This window comes from Myxine glutinosa, chromosome 3 (assembly GCF_964187855.1).
Source record: "Myxine glutinosa chromosome 3, kmMyxGlut1.1, whole genome shotgun sequence".
NCBI classification, from domain to species: domain Eukaryota; kingdom Metazoa; phylum Chordata; class Myxini; order Myxiniformes; family Myxinidae; genus Myxine; species Myxine glutinosa.
In genome coordinates, this window is record NC_136263.1 from 77668739 (window position 1) to 77693544 (window position 24806).

At 46.4% G+C, this 24806-nt stretch overlaps 1 long non-coding RNA gene across 1 annotated transcript; it reads right to left on the reverse strand.

Moving 5' to 3' along the window:
• Nucleotides 1-6292: 6292 nt before the first annotated feature.
• On the reverse strand, nt 6293-20975 carry LOC144891333 (uncharacterized). Its single transcript, XR_013622857.1, has 5 exons — nt 20850-20975; nt 20685-20744; nt 9393-9524; nt 9224-9287; nt 6293-6442 (listed from the first exon to the last, which is right to left on the reverse strand). It is a non-coding gene; the product is annotated as an uncharacterized LOC144891333 (long non-coding RNA).
• Nucleotides 20976-24806: the final 3831 nt, after the last annotated feature.

Sequence of the window (24806 nt, forward strand, 5' to 3'; positions counted from 1 at the left end):
TCTCTCTCAACGATACTCCGCACATCCATCGAACCATTCGCATTTCCACCCTTTCCAACCTTCGTTGCTGCTCTACGTTCATTACCCATGACTCGCTCCCATAAATCATAACACTTCTCACACATGCAGCATACATCTTTCCCTTCAGCTTCAACGACACTCCCCTTCTCATCAGCATGCCACTCAGTTCCCGAAACTTCTTCCATGCACATCTCACTCTGGCAACCGTTGCCGAGTCTGACCCACCTTCTCCATTCAGCATGTCTCCGAGGGAGCAAAATGTTTTCACACCTTCCAGCTTTACGCCGTCTCCAAGATCCAACTCAACATTTCCTCCATCTGCAGCTCCCTCTGTGCACACCTTACATTTGAATGTAGCTGCCACACTGGTTAATGACCCTCTCAGACCACTACATTTTTGATGAACCCACTCAGCGCACATTGTGCATTGAATGAAGTTCACTCCAACACCCTTCCTACACACAGCACAGGGCCACTTCCCAGTTCTTTCCACCTCACCACATGCTTTAGCACTTGCCATCACCTTCGTCTTTCCGATATTCACCTTCAGACCTTTTGTCTCCATACATTCCTTCCACTTGTTCATCATTTCCTTCAGTCCATCCATACTTTCCGCAAGCAACACCAGATCATCTGCATCCAACAACTCCCACGGTAAAGCCTCCTTTACGTTCTGAGCCAGCACCTCCATCACAGCTACAAATAGTAGTGGACTTAGTACCGACCCCTGATGCACTCCCACCTTCACCTCAATCTCACCACTGTTCCCGTCCTTCGTCCTTACAGCTGTGCGCGCTCTTTTGTACATTGCCATCACTACTCTGATCAACCATTCCTCCACTCCTAGCTTCCTCAATGCCCATGTCAATACTTTGCGTGGAACCCTATCGAATGCTTTCTCCAGATCAACAAACCCAAGAAACAACTTCTTCCTCTTCTCCATGTACTTCTCCTGCAACTGCCTCACAATGAAAAGCGCGTCTGACGTTCCTCTTCCTGGCATAAATCCAAACTGCATTTCGTCGATCTTCACTTTCTTCCTTATCCTCCTCTCCAATACCCTTCCCAATACCTTCATTCCATGCTCCAATAACTTTATCGCTCGGTACGAGCCACACTCCAGAGGGTCACCTTTCCCCTTGTATAGAGGGACGAGGGTACTCAGTTCCCAATTCACTGGAATGCGGCCTTCTTTCACCACCAGATTACAGATCTCTGTCATTCTCTTCACACCCCAACATCCTGCTGCCTTCCACATATCGCCCACAACTTCCGTCGGCCCTCCCGCTTTTCTACTCTTCATTGCTTTTATCGCTTCCTCAACTTCCTTCTCAGTTATCTTCTCTGCCAGTCCTAAAACTGGGTTACTCTCGATGTTGCCATCCCATTCATTCTCTGTATTCAACAGCATTTCCATATATCTTTTCCATCTTCCTTTAATTCCATCTGGGTCGACAACGATTTGTCCCACTTCATCCTTCAAGCAACTCACCCCCATCACATCACACCTCTCTTTCGCTATCTGCTTTGCAATCCTGAATACTGCTCTCTGACCCTCATCATGGGCCTTCTGTTAAATTCCAACAATTTTGTTTCCTGCCTGCCTGCCTTTGCTTCTTCATTTGGTTTTTGAAGAAGCACTTTTCCTTTTCTTTCAGCAGCTGTTCTTCTTTCTGCTTCAGCAACTGCTTTTCTTTCCAATCATGAGACCACTCATGGGCATTCTGATACCGTTGTTGCTGTCGATTCAGCTTCCAATCAGCATTCTTTTGCACATTTTGTCACCCCTCCACAGCAACACCTTATTCTTCCTCCTCGAGAACAACACTTTCTTCTTCCTCCACAACAACAATTTATTCTTCCTCCTCTACAACAACACGTTCTTCTTTCTCTTCTACAACAACACTTTCTTTTCGCTACTCCACTGCAACACTTTCTTCTTCCTCCTCAACCACAACAACACTTTATTTTGTCTGCTCCACTGCAACACTTTCTTCTTCCTTCTCAAATTCCCTGAAGATCAAAAGTCCCTGAGGATCCAAAAGACCCCGAAGACCCAAAATACCCTGAAGACCCTGAAAATCCAAAAGACCCAAAATACACTGAGACTCTAAAGACCCTTAAATAACCCCAAAGACCAAAAATACCCCAAAAGATCCAGTGTATTCAAAAGTCCCTGAAGACCCCAAGGACCCAAAACACCCTTAAAGACCCAGAGCATTCAAAAGTCCCTGAAGACCCAAAGGTCCATGAAGACCCAAAATACCCCGAATATGTAAAATACCCTTAAAGACACTACAGACCATTAAATACACCCAAAGACCCAAAATTCCCTTGAAGATCCAGAGTACTCAAAAGTCTCTGAAGACTCAAATGACCCTGAAGACCCAAAACAGCCAGAAGACCCAAAACAGCCAGGAGACCCAAAACACCCTGAAGAGCTGAAACAAACTAAAGACCCTGAAGAACCTTAAAGACCCAAAATACCCTTAAAGATGTGAAAGACCCTTAAATACCCCAAATACACTAAAAGACCCAGAGGATTCAAAAGTCCCTGCAGACCCAAATGACCCTGAATACCCAAACCACCATGAAGACTCAAAACACCCTCTGGCTCCAGAAGCCCAAAAGACACTGAAGACCCCAAAGACCCAAAACACCCGAAAGACCCAAAACAACCTGAAGAACCTTAAAGATCCAAAATTCCCCAAAGACCCAAAATACCCTTAAAGATGCGAAATACCCTTAAATACCCCAAATACACTTGAAGCTCCAGAGGTTTCAAAAGACCCCGAAGACCAAAAAGACCCTAAATACCCAATACACCATGAAGACCCAAAACACCCTCGAGCTCGAGAAGCCCAAAAGACACTGAAGACTCCAAAGACCAAAAATACCCTTAAAGACACTGAAGACCCTTAAATCCGGAGGATTAAAAAGTCCCTGAAGACACAAATGATCCAAAACATCCTGAAGATCTAAAAGACCGCAAAGACCCAAAACACCCTGAAGACACTAAAGATCCTTAAATACCCCAAAAGACCCAAAATACCTTTAAAGACACAGAGGATTCAAAAGTCCCTGAAGACCAAAAATACCCTTAAAGACCCAAAACGTCCTCAAAGACACTGAAGACCCAACATACCCATAAAGACCCAGAGGATTCAAAAGTCCCCGAAGACCCCAAAAACACAAAAGTCCCCGAAGCACCAAACACCCTGAAGACCCAAAGCACCCTGAATACCAAAAATACCCCAAAGACCCAAAGGACGCTGCAGACGCTTAAAGACCCAAAAGATCCGGAAGATCAAAAACACCGTTAAAGACCCCAAAGAAGAACCAAAATACCCCCAAAGACCCAGAGGAACCAAAAGACTTTCGACCCAAAATACCGAAAAGACCACGAAGATCCAGAAGACCCATGTAATCATGTTTCAATAGCATATAACTAATGGACGTACTGTCCTCATATTTGAATGGTATGTATTTAATAGACGTACTCACGTGCCGAGCCATGCTAGTTTTAGAAAAAAGAGTGTCTTCAGCTTCAACTTCTGACTTTTAACTCTAACAAAACGAAATGAAGGGGATTTATGATTGGCCACGTCTTTGTTTGAGTTGATGAGGTCGAGAAGACCGTGGCCACAGCTAAGGGAATGGGAAGGAGGAAAAAAGTGAAAGATGATGTTGGCGTGCAAAGTGTTTGTTCAGTAACGAAGTCATGTAGTATGGTAGCTGCAGTGAACACCGAGGGTTAACAGCTACAGTGAACACCGAGGGTTAACAGCTACAGTGAACACCGAGGGTTAACAGCTACAGTGAACACCGAGGGTTAACAGCTACAGTGAACACCGAGGGTTAACAGCTACAGTGAACACCGAGGGTTAACAGCTACAGTGAACACCGAGGGTTAACAGCTACAGTGAACACCGAGGGTTAACAGCTACAGTGAACACCGAGGGTTAACAGCTGCAGTGAACACCGAGGGTTAACAGCTACAGTGAACACCGAGGGTTAACAGCTACAGTGAACACCGAGGGTTAACAGCTACAGTGAACACCGAGGGTTAACAGCTACAGTGAACACCGAGGGTTAACAGCTACAGTGAACACCGAGGGTTAACAGTTACAGTGAACACCGAGGGTTAACAGCTACAGTGAACACCGAGGGTTAACAGCTACAGTGAACACCGAGGGTTAACAGCTACAGTGAACACCGAGGGTTAACAGCTACAGTGAACACCGAGGGTTAACAGCTACAGTGAACACCGAGGGTTAACAGCTACAGTGAACACCGAGGGTTAACAGCTACAGTGAACACCGAGGGTTAACAGCTACAGTGAACACCGAGGGTTAAGAGCTACAGTGAACACCGAGGGTTAACAGTTACAGTGAACACCGAGGGTTAACAGCTACAGTGAACACCGAGGGTTAACAGCTACAGTGAACACCGAGGGTTAACAGTTACAGTGAACACCGAGGGTTAACAGCTACAGTGAACACCGAGGGTTAACAGCTACAGTGAACACCGAGGGTTAACATCTCCAGTTCCCTTCATGAGTGACAGATATTATTGACATTGATTGTATGGACGAGGGAGAGACCTCATCTTCGTTGAATTATTAAAATATCTCCACTCAGTATTATGAAGTTCGCGACATATTTTGAACAAGGAAATGAGCGATTGAACAATTTGGTCAAAAAGTGTGCAAATAATGAAATAAAGTCCTTTGAGTGTGCATGGTATACCTGTAGTTCTGTAGACTGGTTTCAATTCAAGAAAAAAATTGGATCGGCTAACTGAGTCGAGCGTTTATTCTCGCATTCCTGGCGATCTTACTCGTTCGAGTGATGGACCTCGCATCTTCTTCTCCAGCAACCTTTAATAGGACTTCTTCTTCTGCACACACATTGAGAGTGGGATTGTAAAAACTTGGTTTTTCAAACAATTAATTTTAATGATCATCCAGGTGTATACACAATGACTTCTGTATGGATACATTAATAGTTATGCCAGACTTCCACCAATTGGAAGATTTGTTTGGTGCTTGGCTGGCCACGAGTGCAGCAAAAATTTGTCTGTTCTCAACACTACTGCCGCACATAAAAATGGGACACAATGCAGGTGAAGAACACGTAGTTTCAGCAAAGTTCTGAATAATTTGTAATGTAAGGCAAGCATCTTGGCAACTTACGTTCCAACAAATATGATGGTTTCCTCAGTTGTTCGGGTGGAGGAGGGAATCTGAACAGCTCCTGCAGGCAGAACCCTTTTCCCGAGTCTCCAATATTGATCTCACATTGTGAGCTATCGTGGCAAAACCGTTTTACTGATATCCCCAAATATATATACATATATGTAATATTGTACACCGAGTCGAGGCTCGTGCAACAACTAAAGGAATGCGAAGGAGGAAAAATGAAAGATAATGTGAGTGCAAATGTGTTTGTACAGTAATAAAGTCATGTACTGCGGTAGCTGCAGCGCACACCGAATAGCCACAGTTCCCTTCATGAGTGACAGATATGATTGACATTGATTGTACGAATCAGGGAGAGACCTCATCTGCCTTGAATTAAAATATCTTCACTCAGTATTATGAAGTTCTCGTCATGATATTTTGAACAACGAAGTGACAGATTGAACAACATGGGCTCAAAAAGTGTGCAAATAATTAAATAAAGTCCTTTGAGTGTGCATAGTATACCTGGAGTTCTGTGGGTCTTTCGGTTGTTTCAGCTCTTCAGGGTCTTTTGGGTCTTCTGGCTGTTTTGGGTCTTCAGGGTCATTTGAGTCTTCAGAGACTTTTGAGTACTCTGGATCTTCAAGGGAATTTTGGGTCTTTGGGTGTATTTAATGGTCTTTAGTGTCTTTAAGGGTATTTTACAAATTCGGGGTATTTTGGGTCTCCATGGACCTTTGGGTCTTCAGGGTCATTTGGGCCTTCAGGGACTTTTGAATGCTCTGGGTCTTTAAGGGTGTTTTTGGTCCTTGGGGTCTTCAGGGACTTTTGAATACACTGGATCTTTTGGGGTATTTTTGGTCTTTGGGGTTATTTCAGGGTCTTTAGAGTCTCAGTGTATTTTGGGTCTTTTGGATTTTCAGGGTGTTTTGGGTCTTCGGAGTCTTTTGGATCCTCAGGGATTTTTGATCTTCGGGGAATTTGAGAAAGAAGAAGAAAGTTTGGGTCTTCTCTGTTTTTCCTCTGTTTTCTTCTGCTTTCTTTCTCTTTTGTCCACACTTCTTCCTCATATCTTTGTTTGTTGTCTTTTTCCTGCACCACTTGCTGAACTAATTGCGTATCCTCCTCTTCATTTAATTCCTGCATCACCACAACTTCTTTCTGTTGAACCTCCTGAAGCAATGGCTGCTCTTTCCTTCCCTTTTTTTTTTACGTTGATGTTTCTTGTAAAATCGAAAACTGCAAGAAATAAAGACAATGCTTATCAGTTCGAGAAAATTGCATGATTTTGGAAAAGACAAAAGGCATATCACATGCGTGTTGCATTGTTATGGGATATAAAAACATTGATCCTGCAGGTGTAACTTCAACAGTATTAATAGGATGGAGGTGGAATGATAACACTAAAACATAAAACAGGCAAATACTTCATCGAGTAACAAAAAAGGGGGAAGACTTGGTGAAGATGAAACGGCATGGAAGGAGTAAACCTAATCTGAACTCCCTTTGAGAGGCCCAAACTTCATGGTGAGTGGACCTGATAATGATGATGATAATGATAATATAAACCCAGACCATAATTACGAATTAAGCCCAAAACAATTATGCTAAAGGCAGAGGATCTATTCAGAGGGGTGGCAGGATGGCCAGAGGTATGCACACTTTCCTCTAAGCTGTCTCGCCTGGGTTTGAGCTATAAACTGTCAAGACGACGTGTTCCCTGTCCTTCCACACATTTCTCTTTGAAACTTGCTGTGCTCAGCTGAGCACATCTACGGTATCTTCAGTCTTAAGCGAGTTTGAGGCCATTTATTCCTGACACCTGAAACACCCGAAAATGCATGCCTACAGAAAACTGATTTTTTGGAACGCCAGCTGCATTTTCCATCCAACCATCATGTAATTTTGATTTTTAAAATATCCCCAAAGGTAGGTGCTCCTATGTTGAAAGTTTTGCGTCATTCGCCCAAGTGGTTGGAGAGAAAACAAATTTAAAAGCGAATAAATGTGAAAAAGTGAGGGTGGAAGAAAGAAAGGTGAGGGCTTCGGCCAACGTGCCACAATATGGTCAGAGATGGTTGTGGACACCAATTACTAATTACTATTAACTACACCAACTAATATGAAGGGCAATGAGGGATGGGCAGGACACGCCTGTCAATCAGCCTGGCGAGGTGAGCCAGCTGGCCAATCACATCTGTATGATTATGGGTGTGGTTAACAATGGCATGTTACCACTGCCCATTATGTAATAGGAACACTATTTAATGTGAAGTGTTTTCACACACAATAGCAATAAATTTCACAGTGCAATCCGAATAAAATTATTGAGCATGTAAATGTATATTTTTAAATTAGAGAAACAGGTAATAATAAATCTATTTTTTTAAAGGACAGAAACAGGTAATAAATAACCTCCATCTACCTTTGGTGGCGGAGGTAACTATAACAATGCGATTGCGTCACCAATATGCCTCCACGTATCCCCACTCATGTCAACAGGGAGATGCCCTCGTTGGAATATACATCGGCCATATCTAACCATCGGATATACACCTCAACTCATTGAAGGTTGGAGAACTAAAACTGGATTAATTTGATATATATATATATCATGAATATGAATCCAGTTTTAGTTCTCCAACCTTCAATGAGCAAACAAACAACTGCTCGACGTTTCGATCAGCAACACGGACAAACGTGCATCCACTGACCTTTTCTCAAGAGTAAAGCAAAACAACTCTATACCCTCCCCTTATATATCCCGGTGTGTATCCCAGTTTAGAATAGGTACACCGTATCCCTGTGAATCATAAGAGGCGACTAAGGGTTGGCGTCAGGAAGGGCATCCGGCCATAAAAACATGATTGTCATGGGGCCCACATGGCTAACCCTCGCTATAGCGGGGGAAATGGCCTTAAAACGATCATTCATTCATTCATTCACCCTTCCTTATATTAGGGAAAAAGGGGGTGGGGACACTGAACCACCAATCAATGCCCTTCTGGAACAACTCGTGTCATTCAAATTTAAACCGTACATCAAAACCGTTGCACCACTGAAACCACACCTTGGGATGTCACATCAAAACAACCGTTAAATCACACATTGAATCAAACAAAACGTTGCATAATTCAAATAAATCGATGAAAAATAAACAACATAATTAGTAATAATTTATATGTTTGTTGACGCAGTTTCCCTGGTATGTTTCCGCATGAAAGGGCCAACAGCTAGTGGTAAATCCAACACCTCCTCTGTGAGCGACACAACAGACTCCTCCACATGCCATGCCTCCAAAATCCTCCTTCGTTTTCTGGGGGTTGCCCCCAAAATGCTGGCATTATCCCATAGGGGAACATGGCCAGGCTGAAGACCATGTTTGGCAATGGCAGATCTCTTTGGAAAGTTGCACTCGAAGGCCTTGCGGTGCTCATTGATGCTTTGTCTTAATGTTCTCCCTGTCTCACCAATATATTCAGCCCCACAAACACAGGGAACGCTGTATACCACCACTGCCCGTGTCATTCCTTGGAAGCTTATCCTTAACATGCATTAGTGCCTGTTTCATGGCGAACATAGATTTGTAACTTACCCTCACACCTGCTAATATATATATGCAAGGTAATCATGGTAAATATGTATCGTACAGCGACATATCATGCAGGTATCTGACATTACAAATCATCTCATATGAAAGAGTTTAAACAACGAGAAAATGTGCATTTTGGTGATGTTGAAATCTGAGTGAGAATAATTTAAAATATTTAATTTCTTTCATTTTAAGCGCAGGTTCAAACCAACACATCCAACAACGCTTTGCAGCGATATGAAAGTGATTTTTTTGCTTGCAACATATAAAAGCAGCAAGAACAGCTAACAAATATGATGTAAGCTGACTTCCGATCAGATGTAAGATGACCTGAGACATTATAGGGTTAGCTATTTCCTCAAAAGAATACCATTTATATTGCTAGTGTGTTTCATGTCACGACATTCCAAAGGGATATTTTCTCTTACTTCCACAGTCTGTTGATCGTCGCCACAACCCTTCCCCTCCTTGTCACGTCTCCAGCACTGATACCTAGGTTGAGAAGGATTGCAAAGTCAGTTTCTTGAACATTTTTTGAGGTATCTGTGTCCAAAAACAAGTTTAAAAAGTGGAGATGAAGTAGATAAAATTATTTACTTCAGACGCTTCCAAAGAGTGGCTTTCTTTGGTGGAGTGGACAGCAAGTGGATTTCACTGCCGTCTTCTGAATGGAGAGACTCATTCACACTGACGTCATCAGAACGAGGTGATTCGTTCTCCTTTGGTTCCCTGAAAAACAACATACTCTGAAATCCACTATGTAATACAAATGTGTTAAATCAGATATCATATACAGCTGGACCCCGACTTTGCGCTATTTGCCATACATAACATGTGACCTGCTTCCACATTTGTGGCCAAGTGCTCCACCTATTCGCAAAAAATATTTTTCATCGGGAACCCCCCTTTTTTTTTTAAAGGCCATTTTCCCTGCTCGAGCAGGGGTTAGCCTTGCGGGCCCCATGACAATCATCATGGTTCCCTTTTTGAGACAATGTTTTTATAGCCGGTGGCTCTTCCTGACACCAACCCTTTAGTCGCCTCGAACGACACACAGGGATACAGTGTGCCTATTCTAAACCATGGCACACACCGGCACATTCATCCCAGCAAGCTGGCACTAAATTTTCCGACCTCAGAAGGATGACAAGCTGAGTCAACCCCCCTGGCGTTAATTCAGTGATTGACCGGGATTCCAACTCAGGATCCTCGGATCCCAAGCAGCACCCAAACCACTAAGCCAACACCAGGCTTGGTGGAGGGAACATAACTGGAAAGAACCGAGAGTTATTATTTCATTACATACAGTCACGTGAAAAAGTAAGTATACCCCATGTAAAGTTTTGACTTTTTCCACATATTTCAACATACAGCTATTTGATCTTCATTTCAACAATATTGATAGATAAAGGTGATATAATATAACAAATATCATGAAACATTTACATTTTGTAGTCCATTGTATAATTTAAATAAACATTAATGCAAATTTCGCATGTGGAAAAAGTAAGTACACCCCGCCATTTATCACTACTTCAAACACCTAAAATTAGAATCAGGTGCACCAGCTCAGGTGCAAATGATTAGAACATCGTTAGAGAGGATCTTGGAGGAACCTGTCTTATTTAAACCTCAGACATTTCGTTTGGTTTGCTCTTTGTTGTTGAAGTGTGTGGCGTCACCATGCCTCGATCAAAAGAGCTCTCTGAGGCCTTCACAAAGAAGGTTATAGATGCCTACGAGTCTGGAAAGGGATTTAAAAAGATCTCCAAACAATTTGAAATCAATCATTCGACTGTCCGGAAGATCATCGACAAGTGGAGAATATTCCAAACATCTGCCAACTTGTTCAGGCCAGGCCGCCCCAGCAAGTTCAGCCCAAGAGCAGACCGCAAGATTCTGAAAGAAGTCTCTAAGAACCCCAGAATGTCATCACGGGACCTACAGGTAGCTCTTGCCACTGTTGATGTCAAAGTGCACGAGTCTACCATTAGAAAGAGGCTGCACAAATTTGATCTACATGGGAGGTGTGCCAGGAGGAAACCTTTGCTGTCCAGAAAGAACACCAGGGCAAGACTAAAGTTTGCCAATGAACACCTAGGCAAAGACCAGCATTTCTGGAACAATGTGCTCTGGACAGATGAGTCAAAGGTAGAGCTATTTGGCCACAGTACCAGAAGACATTTTTGGCTAAAACCAAAGACAGCATTTTACCACAAGAACCTGATGCCAACTGCAAAGCATGGTGGTGGAAATATTATTGTTTGGGGCAGCTTTGCTGCATCAGGGCCTGGGCAGCTCACCATCATATAATCCACTATGAATTCTTCATTGGACCAGAGGGTGCTTGAGGATAATGTGAGGGCGTCTGTCGGAGAGTTGAAGCTCAACCGAAGGTGGACCTTCCAACATGGCAATGACCCTAAACATACCAGTAAATCCACCAAGGAATGGCTGAAAAGAAAGAAATGGAGGGTTCTGGAATGGCCAAGTCAAAGCCCGCATCTAAATCCCATCGAGATGTTGTGGGGGGATTTGAAACGAGCTGTGCATGCAAGAAACCCCTCAAACATCGCACAGCTGAAAGCATTCTGCATGGAGGAGTGGGCAAAAATTTCTCCTAGTTTATGTCAGAGACTGGTAGACAGTTATAAGAAACGCCAACTTGAGGTTGTTTCCGCCAAAGGTGGCAATATCACCTATTAGAGCCAAGGGTGTACCTACTTTTTCCACATGCAAAATTTGCATTTATGTTTCTTTAAATTATACAATGGACTACAAAATGTAAATGTTTCATGATATTTGTTATTTTATATCACCTTTATCTATCAATATTGTTGAAATGAAGATCAAATAGCTGTATGTTGAAATATGTTGAAAAATTCAAAACTTTACATGGGGTGTACTTACTTTTTCACGTGACTGTATCTGTTGTTTAGTTTTAAGTCTTATGATTCCTTTGGTATGATTCTACATTCTGCCCTGTCTCCGAACAACCACTGAAAATGGTTTAAAACAGAGTGATACGATTTAAAATACCTTTAGTCTGTGTAATATACTGCTTTATTGGTGAGGCCAAGGCCGTGAGGCGTGCTCTCGCGAGATCACAGTCGGTCCCTCAGAGTAGGAAGTGCATGTGGTCATTCACAAAACACAGAACCAAACCACAAACATGGACCAGGAACCATCACCTTACAGTTTGCACACGATTAAAGTGTGCTCCCCAAAGCATGCCTTGATCTACCAAATTGGAGGTTTTTGGAAGTGTCAAAAAGGCGATTTGTGTTTTACAGTGTTCAAGTATATAATTTAATTGCATCGAGGATTTAAGGCTGTAAAAAAAAAATTCCGGATATTTTCCACCATTGATGCAGTGTCTTTTACATGACCTTATTTAACACATTATTGTCTCCCGTCGCACCGCGGAGCGAAAGGGGGACTATGGTTTCCCCTCCGTCCATGTGTGCGTGTGTGCGTGCATCCGTGCGTGCGTGCGTGCGTCCGTGCGTGCGTGAGCGAAGGACCGAATTCTAATTTGGGGTGGGTGCAACTAGGCATATGGAAGAACCCTGTTGAAAATTAGGTCGCCACGTCAAAATCGAAGATGGCCGCCGCCATGTATGTCTGAACCTTGTGAGTGGAATATCTTGAAAAGGAATTATCTTGAAAAATAAACGAAATACTAACTTCTAATCTGGTTTGTGGGTGTATCTACGCATAAGGAAGAACGCTATTGAAGATTGGGTCGCCACGTCAGAATCCAAGATGGCCGCCTTGCGTCTTCCACTTTGTCAACTCACATCACTTTACCGACAGGGGACCTAGGCGTAACGCTTGTATTAGTTATTTGTACCTGGTGTTTGTGTATTTCACGACGTCACTAAAAATTACGTTTTCTGGTTGAAATGATTTTCAATTTTATTTTACTGACAGACAGGCAGACAGACTCAAACAATTACCTTACTCTGTGCCTGGGATAAGATTCCATAAAATTTGCCGATTTCAGAGCCAACCTCTGCTCAAATGTAAATAAATGTGAGGTTCATGTTCCCATTCGTGTTCTGGTGTTCATATGTAAAATCAAATTGAAATGAAGTTGCCCTTTGATCAAATATATATATATATACATACCAAATTGTGTATTTTAGTATGAGAGATACATATTTTCGTATATTTTTATTGGTTTCAAAAATGGTTTCAAAACTCCATCAACCGACACATCGACTTACATCCCACATACAAAGCACTACGCAATCAATGACAACGTCAAAAACGGCATCGTCATTTGAATACAGGGAAACCCTGTGATTGGCAAAGACTTGGACCAATCCATGACGTGAACCATCCCCAATGGAACTTAGTATGCACCAAACTCAACGCCTTTGCGGAAGATAACTAGTTTGTTCTCGAAACGTCAGGCTATTAACAAAGAATTTTTTTAAATTCTTTTTACTGCTCAATGTGCTCTCATTTTCAAAATGCATCCTGAGCTGCAAATCTTTCGACATGTGTGTATATATTGTTACGGACCGTGGATAAGATGTTGTTTTGCCGAGCGGATGGCCCCGCGGCCGAACAGTTACCCTGACTAACCCGATTCCTGGACGTTGGCCGAAATCGCGCCACAGATATTCAATTTGGAAACCTCTAAAGCGACCGAACAAGAATGAAGAAGAAGAAGAAGTACGGAGGAATAACAGGATTTATTATTTACACACACTAAGCAAAAGGAGCAGTCAAGGTTATATACAGGGAAAATGGAAGGAGCAGAAACACAGTGAAATCATTAGCTTACCTATACAAGCTTAATTAATAAACACCAGGACAACGTTAAAGACAGACGGACGATCACACTTACACGGGGAAATGCAGGCAGGAAGGAATGGCTTGGAGATGGGTGGCTTTTCGAGGCAAGGAAGGTTCAGCGGGTACTGGGCACTGTCGGGCCAGATGGCACCGCCGTCAAGAAGCCGAGCCGCGGTCGTTGGTCCCAAACTGCGCTGGCGAAGCTCCTCCCTTCGCACTGCTGCCCCGCGCGCTCCTTGCGTTGCCTCGGTCCGTTTTCCTTGCAGCGCGGCACGTCTCACGGCGGCTTGGTCACACCTGCTCATCTCCAGCGCATCTCCTGGACTCAGAACTCATCCCTCCTCTCAGCTCATCTCCTTGGGGAGCGTCCCGCGGTGGGTTATATAGGCCCCGCCCTTTACCCTTTGCGAACCTCCCCCAAGCGTTCTCTCTCCGCCCTCTCAAGCCAAACCCCTCGTTCTGGGTTGGATGAGCGGGGCCGACCTACTCCTCCCCCTCTATGACGAGGTGGAGACCCGCCTTTCTTCCTCGTTGTTACCTCGTGCGTAATGGAGTCAAATGCAGCAAACTGGATGGCAGATGAAATTGCAGCAAAGTGTTTAAAGAGCCAATTGCAGCAAAGTGGCAAACCTGGCACTTGGAAGCTGCCATGGGGCGTCGGAGGGCCTTCTTCTATTTAAGTCGGTGCAATGAAGAGTCAACTAGTGGGAAACACATCCTTAGCCTACAGAGAATAAGGGACTTAAAGCGCGGCGTTACGCGCGCTGCTTGCGAGCAAGGAGGAAACGGACAAGCGGTAACTTATAAGCGTCTTTATTTCAGGAGCTCACTGTAACACTAGCGCGCTCCGGGCTGTGCGCCCCGTGTATATCCTCAGGCCAAGCCTACCCCTCGGGCGTGGCCGCTGCCCACTTGGTGCGCGGAATGATGTCACCACGCCAGTGGGCTTTCGTGTCCGCCACACGCGCCCCCCTAGAATTCCCGCGCACCTGGAGGGCCAGTTTGCGGGGCAAACGGATGACCCGGCCGAAGCGCCCCCTGGCGATCGGCGGCGTCCGGGGTGCAGGGATGCCAGGTGGGATGCCCCTGGCTGCCCCTGGGATGGGTGCAGGCCCGGGGGGCGGCGTAGCGGCAGGGCTGGGCGGTGCCGGGGGTCCGCCCGCAGGGGGGCGGCCCCGACGCGGGGGTCGGGCCACTGGCGGTGGATGGTCCACGTCGAGGTGTGCCGGCTTGAGGCGGTCTACAGAAACGCGGTCAGGAGTACCGCCGATGTCCAGGGTGAAGTGCTTCGCCCCGGTCTCCAGCACGCGGAAAGGCCCGTCATACGGGGCACGCGGTGGTGTCCGGTGGGCATCGTGGCGGACGAAGACGTACTCCGCCGTGCGAAGCTCCGGGGCGACGTGCGACGGTGGGTGCCCGTGGCATGTCGTTGGCACCGGGGCGAACCTCTGGGCGGTCTCTTGCAGAGCGGAGCGCTGCTGTGCCGCGGACCATGGTGCCGTGGAGTCGGGGAGGAACTCGCCCGGCACCCGCAGCGGTAACCCGAAGACCAACTCCGCCGCGGATGCACGCAGGTCCTCCTTGAGCGCCGTCCGGAGGCCCAGCAGGACCCAGGGGAGCCTGTCGACCCAGCCGCCGTCCCGGAGGGTGGCCCGGAGCGCGGCCTTCAATGAGTGGTGAAATCGCTCACACAGGCCGTTAGCCTGGGGGTGGTAGGCCGTGGTTCAGTGCAGCCGGACCCCGAGCCCCTGCGCGACCGCCCCCCAGAGCTCCGAGGTGAACTGGGGGCCACGGTCGGACGAGATGTCTGAGGGGGCACTGAACCGGGCGACCCAGGTGGCGATGAAAGCCTGCGCGACGTCCGCCGCCGTCGTCGACGCCAAGGGCACGGCCTCCGGCCACCGGGTGGTGCGGTCCACCATGGTGAGGACATGGGTGAAATCCCGCGAGGGGGGCAGAGGTCCCACCAGGTCCACGTGGACGTGGTCAAACCGGCGTTCCGGCACCGTGAATGGGGCCAACGGGGCCTGGGTGTGCCGGTGCACCTTGGCGCGTTGGCACACGAGGCACGTCCTGGCCCAGCCGCGGACGGCCTTCCGGAGGCCATGCCAGACGAACCTGTCGGCGATCAACCTTTGGGAGGCCCTCGTGCCCGGGTGGGACAGGCCGTGGATGGCGTCAAACACCTGGCGCTGCCAGCCCGCGGGCACGATGGGGCGAGGCCGCCCGAGGGAGACGTCGCACAAGAGGGCCGTGCATGCGCCGTCGAACGGCACCTCAGTGACGCGGAGGCCCGTGACGGCGGTCCACAAGGCCTGGACGTCGGGGTCAGCGGCCTGGTCCGCTGCCATCCGGGCATAGTTGATGCCGAGGTGGACTGCGTGGGCGACGGCCCGGGAAAGGCAATCCGCCACCGGGTTGTCCTTCCCCGCGACGTGCCGGATGTCCGTCGTGTACTCGGACACGGCCGAGAGGTGACGCTGCTGCCGGGCCGACCACGGCTCGGTGACCTTGCCCATCGCGAAGATCAGCGGCTTGTGGTCGATGAAGGCCGTGAACGCACCGCCCTCGAGCAGATGGCGGAAGTGCCTGACCGCCAAGTGAAGCCCGAGCAACTTGCGGTCGAAAGTACTGTAACGGCGTTCGGGCGGGCGAAGCTGCCGGCTAAAGAACGCCAGCGGTTGCCAAGCTCCACGCACCCATTGCTCGTGCACCGCGCCCACCGCGTAGTCCGAGGCGTCGGTGGTGAGGGCGATCGGTGCATTGGGCGCCGGGTGCGCGAGCATGGTGGCGTTAGCCAAGGCGAGCTTCGCGCCCGTGAACGCCGTGTCCATCTGCTCGGTCCAGGTAACGTCGCCTTTGCCCGGCTTACCTCGGAGAGCTTCGTGCAGGGGGCGCAGGAGCTGGGCGATACGGAGCAGGAACCGATGGTAAAAGTTCACCATGCCCAGGAACTCCTGCAGCCCTCTGATCGTGCGGGGGCGCGGAAACCCCTTCACCGCCTCCACCTTGGCCGGCAGGGGGACGGCTCCGTGCCTGGTGACACGGTGCCCCAGAAAATCGATTACGGCGAAGCCGAACCGGCACTTTGCGGGGTTCACAATCAAGCCATGCTGGCCCAGGCGTTCGAAGAGCGTGCGGAGGTGGCGTAGGTGCTCTTCGCGGGACGCGCTGGCGACGAGGATATCGTCCAGGTAGACGTAGACAAAATCCAAGTCGCGCAGGACGCTGTCCATCAGTCGCTGGAACGCCCGAGCCGCATTCTTCAGACCGAAGGGCATCCGCAGGAACTCAAAGAGTCCGAATGGCGTGATGACCGCCGTCTTCGGGACGTCCTCCGGCCTGACGGGGACCTGATGGTAGCCGCGTATGAGGTCCACCTTCGAGAAGAAGGACATGCCCGCCAAACGGGCGGAAAAGTCCTGAATGTAGGGGACGGGGTAGCGGTCGGGAGTGGTGGCGTCATTGAGACAGCGATAGTCCCCGCACGGTCGCCATCCCCCGCCGGGCTTCGGCACGATGTGCAGCGGCGACGCCCAAACACTCTCCGAGCGCCGAATGATGCCGAGTCGCTCCAGGGTAGCGAACCCCGCTTTTGCCACCGCCAGCTTCGTCGGCTCGAGGCGGCGTGCCCGGGCGTAGACCGGTGGCCCGACGGTGGGGATGTGATGGGCCACCCCGTGCTTGACGGCCCCTGCCGAGAAGGTGGGCCGCGTGAGGGCCGGGAAGCCGGCGAGGAGGCGGGTGAATTCGTCCGCTGCCGGAAGCGTACAGATCAACGTGGCCGGAACCGAACCGTTCGGCAAGCCGCTTGGCAAGCCGCTCGTTGAGCTGCTCGACAAGCTGGGCAGCGCACAAGCGAGCGAGCTGAACGTCTCGGCCTGGACAAGACGTCTGCGCTTTACGTCGACCAGGAGCCCATTAGCGCACAGGAAGTCCGCGCCAAGCAGTGCCATGGGCACGTCGGCGGTGACGAACGTCCATCGGAAAACCTGCCCTCCGAACCGCAGAGAGAGGCAGCGTTTTCCGTACGTACGGATGGGCGTCCCGTTCGCGGCAAGCAGCGCGGGGCCCCCGCCTGCGGCGTGCTTGTCTGACGTACCGGTGGGAATGACACTCACCTGCGCTCCCGTGTCGCACAGGTAACGGCGCCCGGATAAGGTGTCCGTTATGAACAGCAGGCTGCTCGAACGGCCGGTGCTCATCGCCACTATTGAGCACCGGCCCGGGCATTTCCCGACCTGTTGAAGGAGCATGGCGGATGACACTGCCGAGCCTCGTGGCCGAACTTGGCGTGGAACCAGCACCAGGTGGTGGAGCTGGAGGAGTGCGGCTGGCTCCGCCAGGCCGGTGGAGTTGGCGGTTTTCCCCGCGGTGGCGGTTTTCGCCGCGGCGGTGGGCGGGGCGTGGCGGCGGTCACGAGGTGCGTATCAGCATGCTGCGTATGCTGTGTAAGCTGATGCTGTGGATCAGCATCATCAGCAGCATCAGCCTCGAGGTCCGTGACGGCCGCACCGACTCTCGCCCGTGTGTCCGAAACCGCGAAGTACCTGTCCGTCTCGGCTGCCAATGCTCGGGGTTCCGTTAGCCCGGTCCCGGCCAACGCGAGGCGAACCTGCGCTGGAAGTTGGCGACGGAAAAGCGCCCGGAATAGAGAACCGGGGGCTTCGTCGCCCAACAGTGACAGCATATGGTCCATTCGGACCGACGGGCACGTGTCGCCGAGCTCGGGGAGATCGAGGAGGCGGTCGGCCCGTGCGTCATCCGTGAGGCCGAACGTGGCGAGGAGTAGCCGCTTGAGTGCCTCGTACTTGTGACCGTCCGGTGGGTGGCGAAGGACGGACACAACTCGAGCGGCCGTGCCGGGCCCGAGGGAGGCGACGACGTGGCAGTAGCGCGTGTCGTCGCCGGTGAGGCGCCGAAGCTGAAATTGGGCTTCGGCTTGGACGAACCAGACTTCGGCCTGGGCCTCCCAAAATTCGGGAAGTTTAATTGACATTGCGTTGTTGGCAATGGCGTCGTGTGTGGAAGGATCGCTCCGGCAGATCCAACGTCGAGGGTCACCAGTAAAGCGCGGCGTTACGCGCGCCGCTTGCGAGCAAGGAGGAAGCAGACAAGCGGTAACTTATAAGCGTCTTTATTTCAGGAGCTCACTGTAACACTAGCGCGCTCCGGGCTGCGTGCCCCGTGTATATCCTCAGGCCACGCCTACCCCTCGGGCATGGCCGCCGCCCACTTGGTGCGCGGAATGATGTCACCACGCCAGTGGGCTTTCGTGTCCACCACAGACTAACTATTTAAAAGGATATATGGTGTCCTGGGTGTACGTTTATGAAATTAACTAAGAGGACGAGCTTCGACCTTTCTTTACATTACGAGGGTCAGTTACACACAACAAAACCATACTTCTCACATTCGTTACACTTTCTCAAAATTGTTACACTTGTCAAATTCGTTACACTTCTCAAATTCGTTACACTTCTCAAATCCGTTACAATATATATATCTATACACTACCGGTCAAAGGTTTTAGAACGCCTCAATTTTTCCAGTTTTTATTGAAATTTACGCAGTTTAATGTCTCAATGTACTCTGAAATTAAGCATGGAACAAATAAACAATTGGAGATAAAAAGAAATCATAGAATCATGTTGTTTAACAAAATTTAATTTAAATATTTGACTCAGCAAAGTAGCCACCTTTTGCAGATGTAACCACCAAACACACTCGTGGCATTCTTTCGACAATGGAAATCAAATATTGTTCGGGAAGTTCTTCCCAACACTGTTGCAAAGTTCCCACAAATGTGTTGCACTTGTAGGTTGCTTTGCTTTCACCCTTCTGTCCAGTTCATCCCAAACTAGCTCGATGGGTTTAAATCTGGAGACTGTGCTTGCCATTCCATTAATTGAAGCCTACCGTCTTGTTTTTTTCCTCGAAGGTAGTTTTGACATAGCCTGGAGGTGTATTTAGAGTCATTATCTTGCTGTGGGATGAATTCCTGACCAACTAGGCATATACCAGATGGTATTGCATGGCGCTGCAAAATGCTGTGGTAGCCCTTTTGGTTCAGGGTGCCAGTCACTCTGTGCAAGTCGCCCACTCTGGATCCAGCAAAAGAGCCCCAGACCATCATGCTTCCTCCTCCATGTTTGACAGTTGGTGTCACACACTGAGGAACCATCCTTTTGCCTCCTCGACGGCTTACAAAAACCCTGCGTGATGAACCAAAGATTTCTAATTTTAATTCATCGGTCCATAAGACCTTCTTCCAGTCTTCAGTAATCCACTGGCGGTGCTTCATGGCCCAGGCAAGCCTATTTTTCTTAATTTGCCATCTCAGCAATGGCATTCTTCCTGCCACTCGACCTGTCAAACCTGCAGCTCGAAGTCTTCTCTTCACAGATGTAACTGAGACTTGCTTACTTCGACCAGTGTTAAGCTGTGCTTGAAGCTGTTGTCCTGTGAGCCGCCTATCACGCAAGCTGTTGACTCTCAGAAACTTGTCTTCCTATTCTGTTGTGGCTTTGGGTCTGCCAGACCTCTTCCTGTCAGTTTCCTCCAGTTTCCAATATACTATTTCCTGCAGTGCAATATTGTCCAAATAATGCTTCAGAGGGTGTAATAACAGTCTGTTCCAATACTGCTTTTGTCCAGACAAAGGGTTTGTAATCAAGTAATCAGCAGAGGTTGGGACAATTGTAGGAATTGTTTGCAACAACTTTCAAGGCTTAATTTAATCGACATTGCTGCAGAACAGCTGCAAGTTGTTAACCCATTACCTGTCCCTGAAGAAGGCCTTTTTTTACAATATAACTGTGCAATTTACATTACTTTCCCGTTTTTGCGAACCTAAACTTTTTTTTGGACCTCGAGCAGTTTATTGCTTACCTTTGTACCATTTCAGGTTATTCCCTGGATATTAAACTGCGTAAATTTCATTAAAAACTGGAAAAATTGAGGCGTTCTAAAACTTTTGACCTGAGACATTGTAGGGTTAGCTATTTCCTCAAAAGAATACCATTTATATTGCTAGTATGTTTCATGTCACGACATTCCAAAGGGATATTTTCTCTGACTTACACAGTCTGTTGATCGTGGCCACAACCCTTCCCCTGCTGGTCACGTCTCCAGCACTGATACCTAGGTTGAGAAGGATTGCAAAGTCAGTTTCTTGAACATTTTTTGAGGTAGCTGTGTCCAAAAACAAGTTAAAAAAGTGGAGATGAAGAAGATAAAATTATTTACTTCAGACGCTTCCAAAGAGTGGCTTTCTTTGGTGGAGTGGACAGCGAGTGGATTTCACTGCCGTCTTCTGAAGAGAGAGACTCATTCAAACGGACGTAATCAAAACCAGGTGATTCGTTCTGCTTTGGTTCCCTGAAAAACAACATACTCTGAAATCCACTTTGTAATACAAATGTGTTAAATCAGATATCATATGCAGCTGGACCCCGACTTTGCGCCATTTGCCATACATAACATGTGACCTGCTTCCACATTTGTGGCCAAGTGCTCCACCTATTCGAAAAAAATATTTTTCATCGGGGACCCCCCTTTTTTTTTTAAGGCCATTTTCCCTGCTCAAGCGGGGGTTAGCCTTGCGGGCCCCATGACAATCATCATGGTTCCCTTTTTGAGGCAATGTTTTTATGGCCGGATGCCCTTCCTGACACCAACCCTTTAGTCGCCTCCAAAGACACACAGGGATACAGTGCGCCTATTCTAAACCGTGGCACACACCGGCACATTCATCCCAGCAAGCTGGTACTAAATTTTCCATCACCATCACCATACAGTTTGCACACGATTAAAGTGTGCTCCCCAAAGCATGCCTTGATCTACCCAACTGGAGGTTTTTGGAAGTGTCAAAAAGGCGATTTGTGTTTTACAGTGTTCAAGTATATAATTCAATTGCATCGAGGATTTTAGGCTGTCAAAAAAAAAAATTCCGGATCTTTTCCACCATTGATGCAGTGTCTTTTACATGACCTTATTTAACACATTATATTAGTTATTTCTACCTGGTGTTTCTGTATTTCATGACGTCACTAAAAACTACGTTTTCTGGTTGAAATGATTTTCAATTTTATTTTACTGACAGACAGGCAGACAGACTAAAACAATTACCTTACTCTGAGCCTGGGATAAGATTCCATAAAATTTGCCGATTTCAGAGCCAACCTCTGCTCAAATGTAAATAAATGTGTGAGGTTCATGTTCCCATTCGTGTTGTGGTGTTCATATGTAAAATCAAATTGAAATGAAGTTGCCCTTTGATCAAATATATATATATATATATATATATATATATATATATATATAAATATGTGTGTGTGTAATTTCAAAACACACCTGGTCACATGTGTGTTTGTGTTCCCAAAATCCACAGCTCCTCACCCACTCACTCACACACCAAAAAATAAAACTCACAACCTACCTACCCTTACACCACTCAAACAAAAACACATTCATGCAAAACCACACCCACTCCTGCACCACACACACACACACACACACACACACACACACACACACATACACACACACACACACACACACACACACACACACACACACCTCCATTTCTCTTCCGTGCCCAGTAACTACCCCTTTAGACTGAAATGAACCACCAGCCACAACCTCAACCTACACCGTTCGACGTGCCTCCATAAACTTGGAGCGTTTCAAAGCAACCTGGGCCACTCCGTCACACATCCTCCTTCTTTCTGCCCCACACAATCCAAGCCGATCAAGAAATGCACTCTCTCCTGTTGGATACTGCAAACCCTTTTGTATTACACATGACGTATTATGTAAACCTGTTTCCGTTTCCGGGTAGGCGGAGTCAGTTGCTCGATAACACTGGTCAACAGCCAAATTGGTTCTGACATATTTTCAACTGTTTATAACTATATTTGGTGCCCACGAATCCGAATCTGACCTTTAATAACATTTCGCTATCACGTAACCTTGACGTCATACATCATAAGTGTGAAAAAAATATTTAGAGCATGCAAATTTCTTGATTAAGTCTCAATAAGTCTATTTATTGTCACAAAAAACAATATCAAATTAAAGTTTTCATTTACATCACATAAAAAAATGTAAATCTCCAAAAATAATATGAACTTTATAAAATATCACAAAAAATAATGTGAACTTAAATTTTTATTTAAATCACAAAAAAATGTAAATCTCCAAAAATAATATGAACTTTATAAAATATCACAAAAAGTAATATGTACTTTAAGTTTTTATTTACATCACATAAAAAAATGTAAATCTCCAAAAATAATGTGAACTTTATAAAATATCACAAAAAATAATGTGAACTTTAAGTTTTTATTTACATCACATAAAAAAAGTAAATCTCCAAAAATAATATGAACTTTATAAAATATCACAAAAAGTAATATGTACTTTAAGTTTTTATTTACATCACATAAAAAAATGTAAATCTCCAAAAATAATGTGAACTTTATAAAATATCACAAAAAATAATGTGAACTTTAAGTTTTTATTTACATCACATAAAAAAATGTAAATCTCCAAAAATAATATGAACTTTATAAAATATCACAAAAAGTAATATGTACTTTAAGTTTTTATTTACATCACATAAAAAAATGTAAATCTCCAAAAATAATGTGAACTTTATAAAATATCAAAAAATAATGTGAACTTTAAGTTTTTATTTACATCACATAAAAAAATGTAAATCTCCAAAGATAATATGAACTTTATAAAATATTACAAAAAATAATGTGAACTTTAAGTTTTTATTTGCATCACATAAAAAAATGTAAATCTCCAAAAATAATATGAACTTTATAAAATATCACAAAAAACAAGATGAACTTTAAGTTTTTATTTACATCACATAAAAAAATGTAAATCTCCAAAAATAATATGAGCTTTATAAAATATCACAAAAAATAATGTGAACTTTAAGTTTTTATTTATATCACATTAAAAGTGCTTCTGAACTTTACTTTTGCGTTTGTCGGAGCAATCACTTTCACGCTGTAAAGTCCAACAGTAGTCGCCCATCATGTTTGGATTGAATCGGCCTTGATATCGAGTCTCCATGATGGCAATTTCCTGGTGAAACCTTCCTCCATGTTCATCACTGACATCGCCAAGATTTTGTGGAAAGAAGTCCAGATGAGAATGGAAGAAATGTATCTCGAGTGACATTCGAGCACCGAGCCCCTGGTAACTCTTCAACATCTTGTCCACAAGCTCTTCATAATTTGGTGCTCGAAAATTCCCAAGGTAATTGTTAGCAAGAGCCACAAAGCTATCCCAAGCAACGCTGTCCAGCTCAGTTAGTCTCGCTACAAAGTCCTGATTCGTGTGTCCAAGACGAATTTGAGGACCATTGAAAACACCCGCCTTTACTTTGGCCTCAGATACAATGCCTTGGAACTTCATTAGCAAGTAGTGGAAGCCAGCACCATCTTGATCCATGGCCTTCACAAAGTTCTTCATCAAACCAGGTTTCAAATGAAGTGGTGGTAAGAATACCTTCTCAGGGTCAACAAGAGGTTTGTGAATTTCAAATGAAGTGGTATTCCTGTGGTATTCTGGTTCTCCAAAACTGGATGTGCTGGTGAAACTTGGATATCATCATCGAAAGCTAGAGGTTCATTTTGGTTAGAATCACCTCAAAATATACTAGAACCATAAAACGTTTAAAATGTTGTTGACCAGTGTCATGCCCTGCAGCCGAAGGTTTGTGTGTTCGGTCTCTGTGTTGTTTGAATAAACTCAGATGTTCATCTCTGCCTGCTTGAACTTTTAACATCTCCTTGAGGTCTGCCACCACCTGCCAATCACAAGCGTCTGACAGCCCTCTTGCTTTCGGGATTTCATGGCATGGAGAGAACAATGGGATGATAGCTACGTCATCACACGTCTCGATTGTGTACAAGCTTGTGAGCAGTTAGTAACTCCCGGAACTGCCTGACATTGGGCATGAGATCAGTCCTCAAGCATGCCATTGATATCGACTTCACATCGGACATACTTTCTGTCAGGGATGTTCTCGCCAGCATCGAAGCACATCTACGAGGACAGCGGCACATCATCCACGATCTGGTTGATTTTCATGAGCGGCACCAAGGGGATGGAGAGACCTCCGACTCATTTTTTTGTGCACGAAAGGGGATTGCTGCCATTTGTGATCTCTCAACCAGGACT